A 25,001-nucleotide genomic window follows, 5' to 3' on the forward strand; every position below is an offset into this window, starting at 1 on the left:
TCAGTCATCTTGTCTAAACTCCCCACATGGGATATGCCATGTAGAATGTTGGAATAAATGACACATTCCTTGTAGGATACATACATATCTGAAGAGGGTCTGAAGAGGCTCTGTGCAGACCAGTATGAGCGCTCTGTCTCCAGAAGTACTGGACCATTGCTAGGTGTGGAAGGAAACTCAGATTAGAGGTGAGAGGTATAATTTCTTCACTGGATATCTAAGACAAGACTTTCACCTCTACCCTTGTAATTGTGCTGACTGCTTTATAGTGGAGAATTACTGATCCCTATATAATGCCATCATGACTGGCAGGAGGGCCAATATAAATGAGTCAGTGGTAGTTAGTGAGGGGCCATTGATGAAAGTTTTCAAAACATCTATGAGATTACTAGGACACCCAGAAAAACAGGAGATCTTGATTGGGACAACTACCAATGCCACAAAAATTATCCCATACCATCTGTATGACATTGCTGATTGTGGTAATGTGAACACCCTCAAGTTCCCAGTTCTGTATGCAAGGGAGAATTTGGCATGTGTGGACCTCAATGACTAGTATAAGGTCTTCACGTAAGAGCTGGCTCAAGGGAGAATCAGTGCCCTGGCAGTGACCTCTGTGGCCATGTATCTTATCCTGTGCATAAGTCAAATCATTAAGAATTTTGACTACCAGCTCCCAAAGCTATTGTCCTGAGCCAGCTCCAAGGCTGTCAGCATGGAGAAGCATGCTTTGGCAAGGCTAGTTGCAAGAGCAAGTATACCACCTTAGCCCGGGCTTAGTGATTTGGCATATGGGATGTGGTAGTTATTGATTCTTTTTACTAGGTAATATTTAAATTAAATTTACACAAATAAAATTCAGATTCTCGAAGGAAGCCAAGGGAATGTCTTGGGTGTCAGCTTCGCATATCATGTGAAAATCAGCAGGAAAAAAAAATGTTTTGCTGGGAACAGAAGCATCTTAACAGACAGCCCTCTGAGCTGATGCAGTCCTCTCAGCTGAAGCTGAAGAGACTTCAGTGTGCACCACTTCCAGACATAGAACTGAGACCTTCAGTTGGAAGGTGCTAGAAAGATGATTTTTTTTTGTCTTAGTGCAAATAAGAACAGACCTGCTAAAGAGAATACCTGAGGGCTGGAGAGATGGCTCAGCATAGAAGAGCCTGGCTGCCCTTCCAGAGGATGAGGTTCAGTTCCCAGCATCCACATAGCAGTTCACAGTGGTCTGTGCCTCCAGTCCTAGAGGATTCAATGTCTTCTTGGTACTGTACCCATGTGATGCACAGACATTCATTCATGCAAGCAAAATACCCATACAGATGAAACTTTTTTTTCAAAAAAGGGGGCAGAAAAAAAAGCAATCGTCCTCAGCATATCATTTAAATGCATCAAATAAAAAGGCCAGGATAAAAAGTGGAGGGAATGTCTTTTAAGGAGACACATCCTTTTAAGTTTAATCAGTTTTAGTTACAGCAATATGGAGTTGCCACCGACACACTATGTAAATGAACAGTTAGGCTCTGTGGAGTTTCAACAAGTTGTACGCCACAAAGTTTATTTCTTTAGATGCTTATACTATAGTTCAAGAGTTAACACATAAAGCCACAAGCTTCTCCAGTATAATACATCCTTTGAAAAATGTGTAGTGTCCAGTTAAGAGTATTGGATAGTCACAAAGGGAAAGAAGAGTTCGAAAAGAATTCACAAGAGACATATTAGGAGAAAGAGAAATGGTACAGTAACAAGAGAGGGGGACTGGGAACTGACAAATGGCCAAGTGGGGACACACGTTCTGTGATCAGTGACACCTTCATCTATGTTCCTGGATTTTTCTGGAAGCCTTGTGACCACAACAATGGGAAGATGATTGGGATTGATTGCAGTATTACTTAAATGTCATATCTTAGGAGTTTCAACTTCATTTTTATGTATTTGGGAACCCTGTTGTGCCTTTGCGTGGGCAGAGCTAGAATGATAAACATGGCATTGAAAGAAAAAAAAAAAGAAAATCATGAGAGAAGGAAGCAAGGGAAAAGCAGTGTGTGGTTTTGCAAGGAATGGAGAGTCCTTGGGAAGGCAAACACACCAGGGTGACTCCAGCCACTCCAGGCATCAACAATGGCCTTGAAACTCACTTAGCAACTTGTCTGTGTCAAATAATGAGAGCCTCACTTCAGAGCCCTTAGCAAACAGCAAGCATAGAGCCGTAATGATGTTGTTTATCGCCTCCTAGTCCAGACTAATGACAGAGTTCTGCTATTTCTCAGACTGAATAGGGGAAAAAAAAACTTTGTTGGCAGACACAGGAAAATTACATTTTTTAAAACAGACAAGGTTATTAGCCTCCTAAGTCTGAGGATTTGTTTTCATCACTAATTAGTTTTCGAATTGTCAGAGAACACATGTTTTGTTACTCTACTATTTTGCGAGAATTGAGTAAAATTTACAAGGGCAGGAAATAAAACTAAAAACATTTATTTCTGTTAATAACAATGTTTGTATAGGCAGAGGCATTAGTTTTAAAGATATTTCTGTTGGACATAAAAAGGTCACCGAACTTCTGAAGATGGTCTAGTCTCATCCTACTTACCATGTGTCTCTTTCTTGTTTGGAATGTGGTTTTTCTACTTGTTGTAATTTATCATATAATTCCAAGATAGAATCTTTTAAAAAAATTTCATTTCATATTCACAACAATTCCCTAAGGAATGCAGATACAAAGAGGAAATGAAAATAGGATTCTGACCTTACCTCTTCAGCTTTTCTCTCTACACAGAAGTCAAAATTCCAGTAAATGAGGTGTTGCTGTTTCTAAACATGTTGCTGAGGGAGAGAGGCAGAAGAGATAGATCACCATTTTGATGAATGTTACATCAGTACTCACCACTGCTATTCCTTCCAGAATTAATTCATTACAAAGTAGAGAATAAAAGATAAGAAGGGGATCCTGAACTTTTTTCTCTTTATATACCATATATATATACATATATATATATGTATATATATACACACACATACACATACATATATATGAAAACAGCTAAATTCAAGTTCTTGTAGCTTCATAATTGAAGAGTGGATACTGAACAAATTGGATAAGCCCAGAAACATTTATGGAGCAATGAGGGGCATATTGAGTAGTACTCATGAAACATTTAAATTATATTTAAATTATATTTCTATTAAAATGTACCAATGCACAAGTTTGATCATCTGTGATCAAACACTAAGAGAAGAACAATAACAAGTGAAACTGGGCTTGGAGGCGTTCCTGGAGCCCAGAAGCATGCTGGGATCACAAGAGGGGCCACTTGTGTATACAGAACTTTGCAAAAAGGAGCTTACACCAGTCCCATGGTGTATGAGAAAGCAGCCTGAGTGAGCCAGGGGGAGCAAGCCAGTAAGCTGAGCTCTGTCATGGCCTCTGCATCAGCTCCTGCCTCCAGGTTCCTGCCCTGCTTGAGATCTTGCCCCGACTTGCCTCTGTGAGGGGCTGTGATGTGGAACTGCAAACTGAAATTAATCTATTAGGGTACACAATATTTTGGGGAACAATACTACCACATTTCCTCTCTTTTTGTTTAAAATTAAAAAAAGCTTATAACTAATACAAGAAAAACTATCTCCAATAAGTATATGCAATATACAGTCAAGATTACATTAACAATGTCTAGTCCATTAACATTTGACAGATTCAGACAAAAAACTCCATTATATATATATTAACAATGTCTAGTCCAGTAACATCTGATAAACTCAAGCCAAAAAATTTTCATTACTTGTCTTATTTAAAACAAGTATTTAAAACAAGTTCCTCCCCCAGTTGCTTTTGGTCTTAGTGTTTATCACAGCATCATAACCCTAACAAAGATACTGAACAATGCAGTTTCAGGAACAATTAGTAACAGGTCCATTTTAAGTTACATGCTAGGGAAACTTCTTGGTCCTTGTGGAAACTTAAGGTATCATTTTCTTTCAGGCTGGCCTCGAACTCACAGAGATCCACCTGCCTCTGCCTCCCGAGTGCTGGGATTAAAGGCATGTGCCACCAACGCCTGGCAAGAATTCTTTTTATTTTCAGGAAGTATCTAAAATTATTCAGAAGAATAAGTGGATTTCTGCATCTGATTTTTCCCTCTTTTACCAATGACTAGCGCTAAAAATTTATTAATTTCACCATTGATTTATCAATATAATCACATTTATAGCATAAAATTATATCAATGCCTCCATTTCATTTTTTTTTTTTTTTTTTGGTTTTTCGAGACAGGGTTTCTCTGTGTAGCTTTGCGCCTTTCCTGGAACTCACTTGGTAGCCCAGGCTGGCCTCGAACTCACAGAGATCCGCCTGGCTCTGCCTCCTGAGTGCTGGGATTAAAGGCGTGCGCCACCACCGCCCGGCTTCCATTTCATATTTTAGATAAAAGACAAAAATGTACATAATCTGAAGAGAAAGCAGAATCTTTATCTCTTATATTATGTGGCCATCAATATGATGATGACAGTCTTCCAGTCCTGTTCCATGTCACCAAGCCATTTCTGCAGCTTCGGGATGATTGTTTAGACTTCTATGTTTTTTTTTCCTTGGTATGATTTGCTAGCATGAATATCTGATTGGCTAGATTTTAGTAAATAGTCTATATAGTCCAGGTTAAGTAGGCTACAATGTTTGTTTCATTACAACACTTAAATTTTACAGTAAATTACTCAGAATGCATGCTTGTTTGGTTTTAATATCAAAAGGATAGAATATTTATGAAGCCATTTACTTCTTTTGTAGCCACTGTGATTAAAGAGGCCAGATTCACTGGTATAAGGTAGCCTCCTGAGGGTCCCGAGTCCCAGCCAAAGATTCCTTCCTATGTGGCCTCTTTAGCCACCAAAATATTGTCAACAGTCATACTTCCATCTCTCCCTTCCATTGTGATTTAATAATTCTTTTTATTACATGTTCCCAACTCTTTCCTAAGAGCTTACATGTTGTGGTTGTGAGAATTGGCATTAAATGTGGTACCTTAGTTTTCTTGTTGCTATGATAAAATATATAAGAAGCAAGTTAAGGCATAATGAGCTTATTTGAGATTAGAGCTCCAGGGCCCACTGGCTGGGACAACATAGCAGCCACGGTGGGAGGCAGGTGGTGACATTGCATCTGTAATCAGAAGGCAAAGAAAGAACAGGCAGTGAGATTTGGCTACAAAACATAAAGACCACCCCCAGTAACCAACTTCTACAAGTAATTTCCATGTATAAAGGCCTTTTCAAACAACACTGTCACCAAAGTGTTCATACACCAGAACCTATATGAGGACATTGCACATTTAAATATTTATGTATACATGGGAAAGATGGAGCGTCTGATGGCCAGTGGCTCAAACTGAGTAAAGATTGCTGTGGATATCGCTCTGTATAAATAAAACACTGATTGGCCAGTAGCCAGGCAGGAAGTATAGGCGGGACTAGCAGAAAGGAGAGAGGAAAAGGAGAGAAAGACAAAGGAGAGGAGATACCAGCGGCGTTCAGGGAGCATCATGTAGAGGCAACAGGTAAAGCCACAGAATACGTGGCAACATATAGATTAACAGAAATGGGCTTAGTATAAGAGTAAGAGCTAGACAATGGTAGGCCTGAGCTAATGGCCGAGCAGTTTAAATAATATAAGAGTCAGTATGTTTATTTTATAAGTGATAACTCCAGGACTGACGGGGCTTGGCGGGAGCTGGAGAGAAATTCTCCAGCTACAGAAGATTGTGTAGTTAGTATAGGAATGTAGTGTCTGGTCATCAAATTATGTGAAATTAAGGTAATAGTTCAAAATAAGAATAAATACACCCTGCCAGAGGGAGACTGGAACTCTCAGAGAAGAATGAGATACTTACTAGACATTGAAGAAGGAGAGATACATGGAAGTGACAGAATCAGGTGTATACAATAGGTACAGGGGTAGGACAAGGGGTGGGGGTTCAACAAATGCTTAGATAAAGCCTGTACAAATATTGAGTATAAGGCTACCACGATCTTTTGTATTAGGAGAACAAGGATGCTTGGAGAAAGAAATGGAAATATTATGGGGCTGCAGTTAATCAAAGAACAAGCTTCCAGAGGTGTTCTGGAGTCCTTGTTATGAGAATAAAGGAGGTTAGACTGGGAAAAGACCAAAATGGAGTAGAAATAAAGTCGAGGTTTGGGCTGGAAGGGTGGGAAATAGGCAGAGATTTAGTATTTGGAAATTAAGCTTTTATGCTCTTTAGTAACACTCTACAAAAATGCAAATCCTTTTTACAAATAATAGGATGCTCTTGCAGCCAGTAGCTTAGCAGGGATTTCAGCTGACAGTCAAGGAAATGGTTCATGAAGAATGGCGGAAGGGTAGCTCACTGTTGGGAGCATCAGAAGTGACTGAGTATAGCTAAAGGGCATGGGCAGGATGTGAGACAGGGACATGGACAGAAAATTCTTGGAGCTTCAAAGAATAAAAGGCATCTCCTAAAAAACTCTTCACCTGCAGTCATCATGCCATACTTATATACCCAGAGCATTGTTTATTTGAAAATTTCTAAGAAAACGGATCTTCAGTTTTCCTAGTACACATGCACACACCAGAAATGGTAACTACATGTGGAAATGGGCATGCCAGTTAATTTGACAATGCTGATCATTTCTCATATATATATATATGGAATCACAACATTGTTTTCCTAGGGTATATTCAATTTTATTTTTAGTTATATTTCAATAAAACTGGAAAATGAATACAAAACAAAAAAAACTTTTTAAGAGCTTGTTCCAGTTTATGAGATAGAGCATTACCTATCCTACCATACTCTTAAAGATCTACAGACTAGGGTGCTTGTCCATGTTGGTTCCTGGGAAACATGATTGGTCCAGGTACCCTCATTGGAGAACAGGAAGCTAACAAAGATGTGATCGAGAGAGATACAACCAGTTTGCCTTAACTTACTAATATTTTAAAAGCTTAAAATGTGATGGGAAAATGTGATGGGGTAAACCATTATGCAAACATTTAAAGGATCAAGTATGGCTTGCATTGTTATAAAATTCTGAGAAAAGCAGAACTTGAGAGATGCCAACCACTGTCTATGTGGAGAAGGATTCTACAGGCTAAACTTCAGGTTTTATACCATTATACCATCTGAAGAGGGGTGAACAAGTTGGTTCCAATAGGATACATATGACTGCATTGGGAGAATGTTCACCTGCTGCCAGAGAGTCTCAGTTAGTATTCCTGGTTTGTGAGTTACACTTTTTAAGTGCTTTTTTTTTTGAAGAGCTGATTGAGATAATATATCGCTAAAACTTTCAAAAACATTATATATATGTATATATATATTTATAATCTCACAGTAGTAGTGGTAGTATCATTTTTGCTTGAGACATTTAAATATTTTTTGTGTCACATCTAACACATATGTGATAGAAATTGTCAATCTTAGGCTTAAATACCACCAGAATTCATATTCTGTATTTAAAAGCCGTGTTTGTTTTTAGTATAAAATAATGCTTGTTTGTTGTGGTTCACTACATTAAACACAGAGGAAAATGAAGTGTCTATCACTCAAAGGCAACACATTCAAATGTGTTTTTCTTCAGTTTCTCCTGAGAATTGTAGTTTATTTTACAAAATTGTGTTAATACTTTCTATAATTAAAATTCTGACTTTTTCACTTAACACTGAAACATAAGACTATTTTCACTTATAAGAAAATTGTTAGGCAGAGACAGGCGGATCTCTGTGAGTTCGAGGCCAGCCTGGGCTACCAAGTGAGCTCCAGGAAAGGCGCAAAGCTACACAGAGAAACCCTGTCTCGAAAAACCAAAAGAAAAAAAAAAAAAAAAAAAAAAAAAAAGAAAATTGTTTCTGCCGGGCGGTGGTGGTGCACCCCTTTAATTCCAGCACTTGGGAGGCAGAGCCAGGAGGATCTTTGTGAGTTCGAGGCCAGCCTGGTCTACAGAGCAAGATCCAGAAAGGCACAAAGCTACACAGAGAAACCCTGTCTCGAAAAACCAAAAAAAAAAAAAAAAAAAAAAAAAAAGAAAGGAAAAGAAAAAAGAAAATTGTTTTTGCTGATTTCATAAAATTATAACCATTGAATGGCATAGATTGCTTGTGATTTTCATAAGAACTTTAGTGGTCTTTGAATTTTTGCCATTTACATTATTCATAATTATCAGTTGAAAATCCATTTCAAGATCTACCAAATATACCCAAATGTACATTACTCAGGTCCTTTCATAAAGCTGACACAGTGTTTACATTTAATCTATGCACATTCCCTTGTATACATTCAGTCATCTCTAGTTACCTTTAATAACTAAAACAATGTAAATGCTGTATAAATATAAGACACTGTGTTATGGAACAATGATCAAAAATATCTGAACGTGTTCAGTATTGACACACTTAAAAATGCTTTTGATTACTGTTGATTGACTCCTCAGATGTAGAACCCAAATTTGGAGGCTCATTATAATTCGTTCCTGTGTTACAGTGTTTTAAGTCATCCTTGTTTATTCTATATCTGCTTTTTCATGTATATGACTTAGAATGAAATCAACAGGAAGAGGAGAAATGAGGCTCAATGCAAAACTGTTATCTTTGTTCTCTTGAAAGTGTAGAAGTACTATTATTAGTAGAGGGACTTGGGGCCAGGGTCAGTATCAAGCCAGATAGTAAACATTTTGGCCTTTGCACATCAAACTCAGTTGTATCCCAACTATTTCCCCTTTGCTGCTGTTGTATGGAAGTGTGCTTGGTGGCATGTCAATGAATAGGTTTGCCTGTGTTCCAATAAAGCTTTATCTATACAAAGATTTGACTGAATGTGGTTTTAGGTAGCAGCTGCTGACTTGTGCTCGAGAGCAAATCTTCCTAAGCCTTCATTCCCCAGCTGCAGCCTCTTTTCCACCCGAAAAGTTTTAAGGTGAGTCCATGTCACACATGTGGGTGACAGGCATGTAAATGAAACATTTACTGATAATAAGTCATAAAGAAATTTATTTAAAACAATTTTTGTTTTATAGATAATTTTAATATTTATTAAATATGGAAGCCAATTAACACACTATTTCTTTTATGTGATTATATCTTGGCCAATACTTGATATTGAAAGTTGTGGGGCACCTCTGTTCTTCAGAGTTGAGGTTGTGGTTTTCGTAATCATCAGTGATAGGAATGCCACTTTGTGTAAATAAAGTATAAAATGCCAGAAGTATGTTTAGGGCCATTTTAATAATTGTTGGAAATTCTGTCCTAATCTCAGACCAAAGTTACTTCAATCATTTTTTGAAGCTCAAATCTTAAACAAGTTTTAAAATTAATATTCTAGCATACGCATACCCCGGATATATACGCTGAGGAATGATGGTAGGAAAATATTAAGTTTTGTTTTCTGTAACTAAACTGTTATATTCCCATAAGAGTAGAACACTTTGTACCTACAGTGAAAACACTTACACTCACAGCGTCCAATAATCTAGAATCTGAAGCCAAGGTGTTTTCGGCAGTATTTCTTGGCATAGCACAATGTGATGGCATGACATTTGAGGTGCAAAATGCGCAAGTTGTGTGTTCAGAATCAACACTTCAGCGAAGTCACACAGTGTGATGTGGCGAACACTGCCAGAAACTTCTCAAATTCATGACATGTTCAGTCTTGAATTAGTGTTTGGTCATCGCACCGTCAAAAACATTTTACTGCTGTCGTCAGCATCATCATCATCAGCAGCAGCAGCAGCAGCATTGTTTCTGTTTTTGTTTTTGTTTTTGTTTTTTTTACAATCCCCATAGTTTGTTATATGACCACACGTTGGGTTATAACTCACAGTTGAAGAGACTGGATTCCAGATTGCAACCCCAGTTATGTATATTTTGAATATTATTCTTCAATGCCAAGGCTCAAAGCAAAGGTAATGTTTTCTATAAACCTTACAATGTGGATTTCAAGCCAGACGGATGTTTCCCTTAAAGGCATAATTAGAGCAGGGAGGGTCCTCGGAGTAATGATCCCACTGAGAGCCCTCCCTAGAGAAACGTGTATACAAGTAGGATCGTTCATCACGTATTTATACTATATAGCAAATACATAAGCCTCTTGTGTGCTTGACATACTTATAAATATGTCAACTATTTATTCAGTGGAACTTGGTGAAATTCTCAAGTTTGTCCAATGTTTCAGTTTTATAACTTTACCCTTAATTTTATTTATTATTTATTTATTTTTGTTGAAAATTCACACAATATAATTATAGTATTTCCTCCTTTATTCTCTCCCAGATCTTCCCTACCTTCTTAGCTATCCAACTCCATGCCTTTTTTATTGCTCTCTTTAGAATACAAACAGGCAAATTAAAGCAAATAAAACATAATACACACAATCAAACAGTGAAAAAGCATAAGAAGCACACACACACACACACACACACACACACACACAACCTGTAAAGTCACAAAATTAGAAACTGTATCAGACAAGTAAAAGACCAGTTACATTTTAAAAAAAATGCCCAAATGAAACAATATGACCAAAACAGTCTTCAAAATTATCACTGAGCTCATTTTGTGTTGAGCATCTACAGCTAGGCTTGGGGCCGGGCCTTAAGTATGCTTAACAAACCCAGTTCGAGTCTCTTGGAGAAAACTAATTTTTCTAATTTTGTAAGAAGTCATAAATTGGTGATAGCTTAGTTTCTTGGTTAGGAATGGAAGCTCTTGCCCAGGTCCCCCTCCCAGTACTGGGATACCATCTGGCTTGAAATCCCCATCCTGCCCTATTGTTCCAGCAGACTTGTTTTTACCTCTTTCTCTAACTCCTTCACAAGGATAGGGCCACATAGGTCATTTTCTCTGGCTATTGTGTGTGGTGATATTTTATTTGTGCTGAAATGTGATATTTTATTTGTATGTTAATAAATAAAGTTTGTCTGGAGATCAGAGGTCATAGCAAGCCATAAACAGAAGTCAGGTGGTGGTTAATCCAATCACATGGCAGGCAGAGTCTCTATGTGGTTAAGGACATAGCCAAGCATGGTGACATGAACCTTTAATCCCAGTACCAACTATAGAGACCTGGAGGTCTATCTAGACAGGCAGTGAAGAGGAAGTGATGTGGCTGGGCTTAGAGCCAATGAGAAGACAGAACAGGAAGGCAATAAAAGCTCAGGTTAGACAGGAAAAAGCTCTCTTGGGAAGCTAAGTTGAGGTGGTAAGCTAAGGTTAGTCAGTGGCTCTTCGCTATTTCTCTGATCTCTTTGGCTATTACCCCTGTATTTGGCTCTGTGTTTCTTATTTAATAAGACTGTTTAGAAATTTGTCTACAATCGTGGTACTAAGTGGCAGAACAATTTCAAGATATTTTACTTTTGCCAGAAGAAGAATTTCACGATGTCTTATTTTTGCCATCAGAAAAGACAGTAACTTGACTTTTTCTAATGGGCTGATAGCTCTCCCTCGAAGACCCAAAGACTACTTAACAAAATCCCAAAACAAGACATGAGAAGCCATCTTTTGAGTTGTTAGCCAGGGATCTACAAGAGACTCCATAAACATGATAAGTCCCTATTGTTGAAGACACCATGCACTTCAGAAACAGGTCCCAGATACCCCTGAGCTGGAACTGACATGAATGCCCCCTCACTGAGGAGTGGCTTTTGTGATAGTAGAAGTTACCATGCAAGCTTCCAAAGGAGGGAGGCAACCAACATTCCTGCCCAGGTATGAAACCTATCAACCACATCAAGACCATTGTGGCACCATAACCTAAAGGTAGTAGTGGCATGAATAGCTTGGCAGTAACCAATAGCTGCCTTAAGAATTAAGACATGCTCAACAAAAAGGATACCATGCCTGCTACTGGAAACCTAGTTAACTATTGGGTGCGAGTGAATTCATAATGATTGGAGGAGAATCTACAACCAGTGATTTACCAAACCAGCATAATCCCTACCAACAACCTGTAACCATTTGTCCTTAAACCCACTGAGAAGTGTTATCTTCATCCCTCATCAAGGAAAGTTCTCTTTGCAACAGATGGAGACCACTATAGGAAACGACAACCAATCACAGTGCAGAGCTGTGGAGCCCAGTCCCAGTGGATACACATCTACAAAACACTCCTACACCTAAGGCTCAGGGAATGTTTTGGAAGTGGGTGTGGAAAGATTTTATGAGCCAGTTTTCTGTGAGATTGTGTCTCCTGGTAACAACAGAAGCTACACACACCAAGTCACACCAACATCACTACCCGAATGTGAGCGGAACAGTGATGACACTAACGAACATGACAAACTACTTGGGGAAAAGTCCAGGAGGCCTCAATCCTACACGAAGAACTGCAGGCAACTGAGGAGTGGTGGGAGCAGGAGATATGGCCCTTCCCAGGGGAAGGCACAGCGATTGCTTATCCAGGGCCAGAAGGTCAGCCCTGGAGACATACATGCAAGTAACATTGTTTGAATTCAACTTGTTGTATTTGGGAATGTATATGTATATATCAATACTTATATGCATGCAATAAAAATGGATGAAAAAAAAGAGGCCAAAAATTTGAAGGATTCCAGGGAAGGGTATGAGAGGGTTCAGAGGGAGGAAAGGGAAGGGAGACATGTAATTAAAATATAATTTCAAAAGTAAACAGAAAAAGACGCTGTAAAAAAACGAATTCACGACTAATAAGCCTTCCTCCCTAGAGTGTAGAAAATAAATAATTTGGAGGCATCCCCAACTTGAACAAACAGTATTTTCATTCTGGAAATCACTCCAGGAAACCATTAAAAAGTCTGGGATAAGCAGTGCAGGAAGGTCTGGAGATGGCGGAGAGATAGAGCTATGGCTAGCCACTGAAGAGAGAGGAGTTCCGAGCAGGCCAGGCTCATGTAGCCCTGCCTTCTTTCTTCATGTGCTGGGTGGCAGTGTGACAGACTGACTGCCCTAAGTGATACCAGACAGACGAAGGCAGAAAAGTGTGAAGATACTAGCATGCATGTTACAAACTCCGATGATTCCCTGGCGCGGAGGGATCCTCATTATTTTTCCTTTTATTGAAAATAGATATTTTTTTCTCACATAATATATTCTGATCACAGTTTTCCCTCCCTCTGTGCTTCCCAATTCCTCCCCACCTCATCTCCCATCTGAATTCACCCCCTCTCTGTCTCTCATTAGAAAAGAACCAGGCTTCTAGGGGGTAATAAAATACGATAAAACAAAAACTGATATACCGGAAATAGTACAAAACAAACAAAGGGAAGGAAAAGAGCTCAAGAAAAGGCAAAAGAAACAGGGGTAGACACAGAGACCCACTCATGCCCACATTCAGGATTCCCATAAAAACACTGAACTGAAAGCCATAATGTATGCCAACAGGGCCGACAAAAGCCCTGTGCATGGTGCCTCAGTCTCTGTGAGTTCATGTGAGCTTTGCTCAGTCAATTTAGAGACCTTGTTTCCTTGGTGTCGTTCATTCCCTCTAGCTCTTACATTTTGCACTTCCTTTTCCTCATGGTTCCTGAACCCTGAGGGGAAGGATTTGATGGAGGCATCTTGTTTAGGACTGTGTGTTCCAAGGTCTCTCACTCCCTGCACGTTGTCTGGCTGTGAGTCTCTGTATTTGTTCCCATCTACTGCAGGAGGAAGCTTCTCTGATGATGGCTGAGCAAGGAACTGACCCATGAGTATAGCTGCATGCCAGTAGGAGTCATTTGATTGCTATATTCTTTGAGTAGAACAGTAGTATTCGGTGTTACACTAGGTTCCTGTGTTATCTAGTCTTAGGATCTTAGTCACCCAAGCTGTGTCAGGTACGGGTTCCATCTGGTGGAAGGGGGCCTTAAGTCAAATCAATGATTGGTTGGTGACTCCCACAAGCTTTGTGCCACCATTGCACTAGCATGTCTTGCTAGCAGGACACCACTGCAGATCAAAGGGTTTATAGCTGGGCTGCTATTTATACTTCTCCTTTGGTAGCATGCAGAGTACCTTCCTGTACCGAAGATGCTAGCATGAAGGGGTGAAGGCTGTATGTAGACGCTACCTTGACTTCTCCACGTTCAATGAGTTGTGAAAGTGTTGTCTTTCACATGCCATCAGTTTGTGAAGAGCAAAGGAGAGGCCTAATTTACATTTTGGATATTACCCGTGCAAAACCTTTGTAAATTCAACAAAAAGTTGTTACAAACTCCAAATAAATGTGAGTGTTATCAATATAGACATTCCAAAGCTAATGGCCTTTTATAATTACTTTTAGGTTGTTTGTTTTTTGCTTGTTTTTGTAAAGTAATCAGTACCCTTTCACAAAGTAATCTGCAGCTCTGTATGGTAAGTGATTTATTTTAGGACTAATGTCCATAATAAAATGATTTATTGAGATATTTGAGTAAACTTCCTGGGTTTGAGTCAGTTTATATGAAGGATGGTTTGCCTTTATCAAAAACTTGGGAAGAAAAACCACGTGATCCACTACCGTTGTTAAATCTCACTTGGATGCTATCCTTCTGTGTACCGTGGTTGGGAGAATTCAGTTAATCCAAAATGTTCCAGGCTTACTTCAAGAATTCACTTACTAATTATATGTGCCAAGTGATATGAAAGCAATGACGTAGTGAGGTTTTCTGCTGCCAAAATTCATTTTACTAATTTCATAAAATAACTTCAAATGCCTACAGAATGATTAAGCCTCATATATAAACTTTTTATAATGGTCTATTGTATTATAAAAGGAAGATGTAGTGGTTAGAATGCTCTCTTTGTGTCTGCAGACACACCATTTGAGATTGTCAAGCATCTTCTATCTGTAACTCTTACTATATTCAACTACTAAAAAATTATTTTACAAAGAAGACTATAAGTATTATAATGAGTTCTTTTTATATAACTAATTTTGAATCACATAAAATAGTCTTTGTAAAAAATGCTGGCAAAACAAATCTTAAAGATAATCACTTCTAAAATTTCAGGTGTAAAATATTTTTATAGAAAACTGAATCACTCCATGGGTGTCTATTCAGAATTTTCAGTTAATAGTATGCCATGAATATGTTTCCATATCTAAATATAGTTGCAACATGATAATGTCTCACACTTATTATGTGTTTACACTAAGATTTATTTAAGCAATTTTCCATTATAAGTCATTTAAATTATTAAACATATTATTCACTTCCTCAACTTAAGTGATTATAACTAGGAATGATGAGTCAAAACAAATTTGTTCTCAACTCTTTGAATATACAATGTACAGAGAACTTGGCATATTTGTACTTGTTCGGCATAGAAATATCTACTCTGTTTTTATTTACACTCTTACATATGAGCTACGTCCTTTTCCTATGAGTACTTATAACTATATATTTTGGTACAATTTCTGTTCCTCGGTTTCCTCTTTGTCTTTGGTGGCTTTATTTATTTTTATTTAATAGAACTCGTTGTATTTATTATGAATCACCAACTGTAGCTAAGTCCCATGGTGCCTTGCCTTCTTTTCTTTTCATTTATTTATTTGTTTTTTTTTTCAGTTATTTATTTTACATCCCAGCTGCCGTTTCCCCTCCCCCCTCTCCTATCAGTCCCTCCCCACTTCTCTGTTTCGCCCTCCCCAGTGCATTTCTCTTCCATTTCTATTTAGAAAGGGCAGGTATTCCATGGATATCAACAAAACATGGTATATAAGTTCCCATGTATTAACTCTGGGCAAGGTGACCCAGTGTGAGGAGTAGGGTCCCCAAAGCCATAAAAAGAATCAGAGACAACCCCTGCTCCCACTGTTAGGAATCCCACAAGAGGACCAAGCTATACAACTATAACACATATGCAGAGGACATAGGTCAGGTCTATGCAGGCTCCCTGGTTCTTAGAGTTCAGTCTCTGTGAGTCCCTAGGAGCCCAGGTTAGTTGATTCTATGTTTTGTTGTATTTTTTTGTGGTGTCCTTGACCCCTCTGACTCCTACAATTCTTTCTCCCTATCTTCTGCAGGATTCCCTGAACTCTGCCTAGTGTTTGGCTGTGGGTCTGTGCTGGTGGTGGTGTCAGAGGAGCAGCAGTGGTGATTGAGATTCAGGGAGCCAGCCCACCAGGAGTCAAACCCCTGATGGATAATTCTCTGTTAGGCAAGGCTCCCCAAGACCACAGACCTAGAATGTTGCTTTTGCTGTGCCTTTACATGTTTGCTGTTGCTCTTTCCCTGATATCTGGTATGGTTGAACTGGGTATAGGAAAATTTCCCCACTGCCTGTAATGTAGTATGTCTATCTCACAGAAACATCCCATTCTACTGGGCATTTTTTGCCTATAGATTACTATGAAGATGATTTCTTCTTAAGTTGTACTGTTTAGTTGATAATAATGATGTTAGCTTATGCAGAGTTCTGATGAATAAAAGTAAATACACGAAATGTTGCATGGCTAGAGCTTATGACTTTCACTTAAGGAGTTGCCTAGATCATAGCTCAAGTTAATGATTAAGAGAAACAGTTGAGTCTCAGGAGCCAGGCTGGCTCAAATTCCTTTAATATTAATGCTGAAAGATGCAATTACAGGTTTCAGTGTGCATCATTGGCTGAAACGAGTTTTTACCTGTACTCTGCAGGAATTTAGCAGAGTCACTATATGGGGTAGATATTAAAATGAGCAGCTGTTTTTTTAGAGGCATCTTGACCTTGAATAATCCATGTTGAAAACAGTGATTGTTTTCCTGAGGAGGCCTTTGGGCCATCCCATGACTTTAGTCACAAGATACCTCAGGTACACCTGAGGCCCTTTTATTATTGTGTATTGTACACAATGCGTAACTAGAGCCATGGAGGCATGGGATGCTCCCCTTCAGTAAGATATGTAAATTAAGGTTAGAGACCTTGGTATGAGGAAATAACTTTGTGTAACAATCAATAAATATGCCTTGGTACTGCTGTTGGGAGTTCCAGTCCAGGTCCAGTCCATCAGAAGAGGCTGGAACCCATCTGTGCCTCCAAATAAAGGAAACCTTCAATAGAGTGTGTGATTGTCTTTCTCCCTAACCCCTCAGATAAAAAAGTCTAGTTTGTGCCGACGCTGTGGATTTTCCCTTTGCGCCTTGTGCTGCCTGGAGGCTGCCCCCCCCGCCCCCATGCAGCATTATGTGTGCATCTGTTTCCATCAGTTGCTGCCATCCCATCCTCTTACTGACAACAGCCATGACAGTGCATGATAGTTCTATGCAAGGTCAGATCTTCAGGGAAAGGCACAGCAGGCCTTTCTGGCCATATCTCGGGGGATTCTCCAAAGCCTAGATGCCTCCTTGGGTGGAGGGGGTAATTCTTATCCAGTAGGAACCGGGAGGCCATGGATCACTGATGAGAAGTCCCATGATGCATGGTTAAATCCGGGAATCAAGCTTTGTGTCTCAGATGCTCAAGCTTCTGTGGGTTTTGTCTCAGATCTTGACAAGGCACCAGTCTTCTAGATGCTCTTTCCTCTGCTCTTCCCTGTCCCCTCTATCCTGTTTCCAGATAGTACCTCCTACATGAGCTACCTGACCACTCCATATTTCACACTGTTTAGGAGAATTCAAATGAAGACATTAGTTATGCCTTAGGCGTTGGTATTCATTTCAAATTTCTCTCCAGCTTGGGACAAGAAAATTGTCCTATTCAAATATGATTTCACAGTTCCTGATATTCTTTTTAGAACTCTGTGTTTTCTTTTTCTTTGTCTTTACTTTGTTCTGGGTGCTGAAACATGATTGCAAATTCAGTGGTTTTTAAACAGCATATATAGATTACATATATTGTAATTTATAATATATACATATAATTCCAGAGCTGAGAAGTTCAAAATGGGTTATACTGGGGTAAAACAAAAGTTTTTCAAAAAATTATATTCCTGTTTTATAACCCCTAGAAGGAGGATCTTTCTCTTTTCTTTAGATTTCTACATTGTTAAAATGCCACGTTGGCTGATGGGTCCTAAACTCATGTTAGCATCAGAAGTGTGGTGTCTTTTAATTTCTTGCTCTGACCCTGTTGATACCCTGGTATATGGTCTCTTGTGAGTGTATTGAATATGCTGAAATAATATAAAGATATCTATGTTAGGACTTCACAGCTGCAAAGTCTCCTTGGCTATATAGGACGGCATACTTGGGATTCTGGGAATTGAAGTATAGGCCTCATGGGGGAGCATTGCTGTGACTGTCATGCAGATGCACACTGTGGCTTCCCTTTTCAGTGTCAAGTTCCACACTATAGGCCACAATAACTATTCAGCATGTGAGTCTGTAATTGACAGAATTTACTCTGTGAAAGAAGTTCTTTCCAAACATATTGGTGAGAAGTGCAGGGAATTTCTGCTTGGGGCTTTATCTAATAACCTAGATCTGTATGGGGCACCATGGGCATGTCAACGTTGAGCTCTTTTTTATATTCTATGTATTCAAGTATTTAAAATTCACTATTTCTTGAGGGATGTCAACATCTTCATTGGGTCAAAGAAGAAAGCTATGCCCTTTGGGAAGAGTAATATATGCATACTGTTTTTTTGAATAAAGCCATTAGCTTTTTCCCTGGTTGTTGTATCTCAGGGAATTTTAGTTTAATTATTATATACCCACTGGGCTTGGGTGGGGTTGGAATTTTACTCACTGACTGAGCATCATTCATAATGCATAATTATGATCATTTATTTATTTTTAAAATAAAACTGTGTCCTTCCACAGGTAATACACCGAGTTTAGCCTGCAGAAGAGTGGTATCAATAATGAAATTGTGTGAGCTGGACTCACAACATGAATAAAAGAAGATCAAAGGTGAGTCTGGGACCAGCTTGCTGTGTGTTCTTGGATAATGTATTCAACCTTTCAGAGACTGTTTTCAAACCTTGAGTTTGTGGGTATATATTACCTTGTTTACAGAGGAAAGGGTAATTAGAATGTTCACACACACACACACACACACACACACACACACACACACACACACACACTTACTCACCAGTGTCCCAGTAAGTAGTCATCATTTTAGAATCTCTCCAATAATTCTTCCTTCTTCCTGCACTATACAAACTTTCTTCTCCGTTACTTACACTGACAGAAAGCAATGCCATCTAAAAACCCCGCCTCTCTAGTCCTGTGTTGACCTTAAGATACCACCCATTTCTCTGTCTCTCTTCTCAATCACGGTCACATTCTTCAGCAAGCAGCCCAGCAATCTGTCACCAATTGATCTTCCCTCTCTTAGTAAAGCCTGGTTTATGCACCACAGATTCGCTCAGTTTTGTTTTTTTTTTTTTTACAAACAACTCAATGATGTTAATGAGTAAACATTTGGAGAGTGGGACTTTTGAGTACTGGAGAGGACAATGTGGTTCCCCGAAGCTCTGGTTCACCCCACCCCCCACCCCCCCACAGCATTAGTCCTAGATGTTGTATAACCTTGGCATTAATTTCCCTACCACAGCCCTAAAGTCTAATCATAGCCAGTGGCTAGCGGCTGGGTACAGCTGAAGCCTAGCTCTTTCATGGAAAGTTAGGAAAAGGTCAGAGTGCAATTTATAATCCAGAGCTGTCCCTGGGAGCTGGCTGAGGCCAAGGCAGGCTGGGCTTCTCCTGTCTCATTTTGATTGACACTTTCTTCACTGCTTTCTTCTTGGGATACTTCTTCATAGATCACGTATGCAAACCCGTCTCTCTGAGGCTGCTTCAGGGAGAACCTGACCTCAACAGATGGCCAAATGTCAGAACTGCTCATGGCTACAGGCAAGATTTATGCTAAAGGAATGGAAGGAGCCTGTAGTCATCACAAAATGGCAGAGTGACTGGGAAGCAATATGACATGGTGAATTGGGGACAATTAAGAACCGTATGGAAACATTAGGCTTTGTGTGAGTTCTGTGCACATGTCCTCCCGATAAACAGTGAAATCAGACAGCAAATAACCTCCATACACTGCCTAGCTCATCAGCTCTTACTAGAGCCATAATTTTTGGTCCCGAAGCTAGGCTATGTTGGGTCATGTCCAGGTTACTGGTGCAAAGTGATTTGCTGTCACCTGCCCTGTCACAGTGTTGGGTGTCACCCAAGCGTTACACCATGACTTATGAGGAAATTCTTTGAAACTCTGAGATCACCACCATTAGAGTCCTATTCCCTCTCCAGGAACTGTCTTCCCTGATCTTAGCTTTCACAGTTACTAATTTTAGGAGGTATGAGATAGCTGTTCATAAAATTTTGAGCTCACCCTTATATTGCAGGGGACAGTGCATGAAGTGGCAGAGGAAGCATGCTTCTTGTAGATACACCTTCAGGAGGGAGGGGGCAAGGAAGGCATACATCTCACACAGAAGGTTGGCCCTGCCCATCCCAGTGACTCAGGTGGAGAATCTTAATTATTACTCAGGTGCAATTAGGTCATTATGAAGTGGGCTGAAGAGGTCAGGAAAGCCCATGACTTTAAAATACCATTCTGAATTCATGTTTATGGACACATAAGGAGGTAACACTCAACTTTATGTGCTATTCATTATAAACACTGATGGTATTATGGTTTTCAGATTCCTTTTCTGCTACATTGCGACAAAGACTATATTTCTCATATTAACCCTTCAGAAACTTAAAGCTTTGGTTCTTTACATTGCACCACTTGTGTTTACTAATTGTTGGTTGTATGGATTGCATGTGTATGGTGAGTTCACCGATGTAAAGGCAACATAGGGAGATCACACTTCGCAGTGCTCTCTCTGACTCACTTGCTCATAATTATTTAGGATGAGGAATTAGCAATACTTTAAAATCAACGAGGAATCCTTATTTTAATTCATTTCCCCATTTTTCAATACAATTTTCCCTTATGATGAATTATTTAAATATTGATAGGGAGAGACTATGATGTAGCCGGGGTTAGAAGCTGGAAGATCAATCCTGTTCTTCCTACAATATGTAGTTCTGGATATTTCTGGATAGCAGATCATGGTACAGCACACAGATGTAAAAAAAACTCACAATTCAATCCATTATTTTTGTAATTAATAAATACTACTAAAACAAACAAAACAATTAGCAGTACCCACAATGCCATTCTCCTCCTCAAACCATTCTGTTTGCATCTGGCTCCCAAGGAGGCTATATAGGCGTACAGCAAGCAGTGGTAGGGGCAGGATGAGAGGGAGAATATATGGGTGGCAAAGCACATACCCGGGCAGGTGACATCATGGCTTCCCGTTTAATCTAGGTGCCACGCTCGCCCTTGTCTGTCTCTCCACTGCTTCTCCTGCATCAGACATCTCCGCACTAACTGTTAGAGCTCTGCAGGCAGCCAGCAGAGAGTGCATCCTTTTGCCTGTGGTTAAGGCCCCAGATGTCTCCTTGACAGACTGATGCTTAGCTGAGATGAGCAAAGGGCGTTCTGAGCACAAACTTTCCTTCCATGTCACATCATCCTTCAGAAGGTACAGAAGGCATTGCAAAGGGGCAGAAGATCCTGATGAGGTCGGGGCCAGGGGGAGACATGAAATAGATCTTGTCATCGTGGTTCTACAAATAAATCGTCTGGAGACAAGTGTCGTGATTAGGGATGCAGGACGTCAGTGGTCCCTACTGTGCCTCACGTGCCTCGGCTTGGCTCTGCTCAGACACTGTTATCTGTTTTGTTGTGCTTACTGCCTGTAAAAGGCCGCCATTCTCCGTGCCCTGTCATAGCCGCTGTGTCCCTGTGTTGCTTTGGTCCTTGTTGCTTTTTTCATGACAATCATTCCTCATCTCTTCTGAATATTTTTAATATTGTCAAGGGTGGGACACAACAGCAGCAATAAGATTCCTGTTTCCCCAGTCAGGGAAAAGCGGCAAAGAAAATCTCTTCCTTTGTCTTCTTCCATATAGCACACACTGCCAACTTCTTACATATGCTAACTCGTCTGGTCTTCATACTAGTTGCATGCTATTTCCTCCACTGTAGCAGGCTTGTAAACCACAGGAGTGCCTATGATCTGGAACTGCCGGACTCATCCACTGCTGTCTCCCAACTCAAATGTGGTATTATCCAAGAAAGAGGGACTCGCTGGCTTGCCAGATGATCGGAAGCTTGTGATAGAGCTTAAGCTAGTTTGCAAAGAAATAGGATGGTTGGTACCTGGGGTTAGAGGACTGGGTGTTAGAAGATCAATCCTGGCCTTCCTACAATGTGTGGTTCTGGGTAAATCTGGATAACAGATCATGGTACAGCACACAGATGTATAGGGAAAAAAATCCCATAATTCAATCCATTATTTCTTTTACAACTAATAAATGCTACTAAAATGAACAAAACAATCTGTTGCTATGTGGCCTTGGTAAATCAATTAGTATTTCCTGGTTTAAAGATTATTTTATATTTAACTATGTGTATGCTGGGGGTGGTGGTGGTGTATGCCTATGAGAGAAGGTGTCCATGGAGGCCAGAGATATTGAATCCCTAGAGTAGAGGATGCTGTGAGCCACCTTTAATGGTGATAGGAACTGAATTCAGGTCCTATGCTAAAGCAGTACACATGCTCAGTCGCTGAGCTATCCCTCTGGCCCTCTCAATTAGTGTCTCTAATTTCTGTTCCAGTACCTGGAGTAAGCACGTTTAGATGTGTCTTCCTGCTTAGCCCTGGCCACGATGATTTACTTCACCTTTAACAAGCAACGGGGAAGATACTTTTGAGAATAGTAGGTTTCTTTTCGTTTTACCAGGTTATTCCAGGTGATTCAACAACACATTAAAGGCTGTATTATGGTCCCTATTTTGATGCCAAAGTGGAAACTACTCAGAGACAGATAGTGACAGCAATCAGCACCTTTAGGCACTCTGTATGTAAGGCTTTTCGCCTATATTGCCTTAGTAGTTAGAAAGGTAAATATGACCTGAACTTGAGAAACATTTTGTATAGTATATTAATATGGCTGAATCAAACTTAGAATATTACATAATATGCAATATGTATATATATGCACAGTATTGTCTTTATAAAAAAATAGAATCTACTGTGACTGTCTCAAGGAGTTCAGGAAAAAAGGGCCCCTGGATTTATATCCTTAATATAGATAGATCTGAAGGATCTCATAACCTACTGTGTACTGTGGAAGAGGCTGTATGGATAGTGTACACTGAATTTTGATTCCCCTGAATTGGAATGTCTTGGAACAACTAAACAAATTCTGTTAGAAAACAGGGCTTGCTCTCAGTTTCTCTCCTCATATGACCATTCATAACAGCCTTTATATTATGGTTCATTGTATCTATAGGCAGATTAAGTATGTTGTATCCACTTTGTAAAAATGGGGTGAATCCTCAAACAGCTTGCTTTTCTTTGAATGTACAGGGCCATCTGTGTTGGTAAGTCTTCATCATTACCTTGATGGAATTACAATCTCCAGTGTTTCTGAGTGTGTCTTTGAAGGGATTTCCAGAGAGGATTAGTGAAGGCAGGCAACCCCCCTCACCCCTGCTGAAGTGGGCAGCAGTCATCCATGGAGGGAGTGAAAACAGGAAGTTGACTGAGTGCCAGTGTTCACATAGACGAGAACAAGCAGCCTCACAGTATTGCCCACATAGCCATAGGCTTCATGTACCACCAAGACTCCCTTTGCATGATGGACTGTACACTCAAACACAGATCAGAATCTTCCTTGAGCTGCTTCTTGTCAGGTCAAAGAAGTACTTAAAATGACCCCTATAAATAATCTGTTTGGAAATTTCTTAGACGGTGATTTCTACTTCGGAAATATATAATTTGGACTATTTCTTTGTTGGTTTGTTTGTTTCAAATTGCTGCCTTTACTTCTACCACTCGGCACTATTTTCTATTTTCTGCTCTCATATTCCTACCAGTCCCTTTTCCCCTTTCCTCCTCCTCCTCCTTCTTCATTCCACTTTTGCCTTTTATATCTAGAAAGATGGGAAGAAATTACCTTATTCAAGGGGACCATATTAAATCTACACAAAGGAGAACCTAATTCTAGAACAAACCAGTAGCAAGAGGTGGGAGACAGAGTAACAGATGCAGGATACCTAGTAGAAGATTGCCACCACTTGGCCCCACACTGATGCTCAGTATCTTTTGAGTCACATACCCACTTCTTACCCAGAAGGATGGAGTCATCTAACTGGAGTGTCAGAAATAGGGACCAATCATAAAACAGAGCAAACACAAGAATGTCTGAGAAAAGTCCCTCTCAAGAATACCTAGAATAAACATATTTCTAGATTTTTTACAGAGAGCAGATCTCAGCTTGAAGGTGTCTGGCAGACCATGGTTCCCTGGAAACCTTCAGTGTGGTTGCCTTAGAGTTGTGTCCAACGATTCCTTTTAATAGATCCACAAAAGATCTCCCTAAAAAGAACTCTCACCAAACTTGTATCATTTTCTTATAGGTGATAGTGTGCTTGCTTCCACCCTGCTGTGCACTGGGTCCACATGATTTGATCTATGAGCAGAAATAGTACTCATGGTACAGTGGTCTTATTGGTGTGTTTTTTTCATTTGAATAGCAGTACGGGTAACTTCTACTCAGAAATGATGGTCTGAAGAATGGAGGTGAGTAGCTAGCCCAGGATGTTAAATTTGGCATTTGTTCTCAGATAGGCATCATATGGAGGCAGACACTGTCGTAGCCTGCCAGGCATAGACCTCACTAGCTTCCCTTATCTGAGGCAGCCTGAGAAGCATGGATTTCACGCCCTTAGCTCAATTACCAACACCTGCAATGACATTTGGTCACTGCCAGCTGGCATTTCTACAATTGTTGATAAAGTTTCTTTGCCTCTTTTACCTTTTCCCAACAAATAGAAAGATTGAGTTATTGGCTCTCTAAATTCTGTTTTGCATATTCTAATACTGTAAGAGAGAGGGCCTGGGATCTGGGTGACTGTACAAAATTTGCCAGAATTAGATGAAGTCTGTCTTCCTAAGTCTGTCTTCCACGCTGCCATCACTGCAGAGGCTGTGAACGCTGCTGGACCTGAGGCAGGTGTCCACTCTACTGAAATCATTTTTATAAGA

This window comes from Peromyscus maniculatus, chromosome 19, assembly GCF_049852395.1.
Source record: "Peromyscus maniculatus bairdii isolate BWxNUB_F1_BW_parent chromosome 19, HU_Pman_BW_mat_3.1, whole genome shotgun sequence".
Taxonomy (NCBI): domain Eukaryota; kingdom Metazoa; phylum Chordata; class Mammalia; order Rodentia; family Cricetidae; genus Peromyscus; species Peromyscus maniculatus.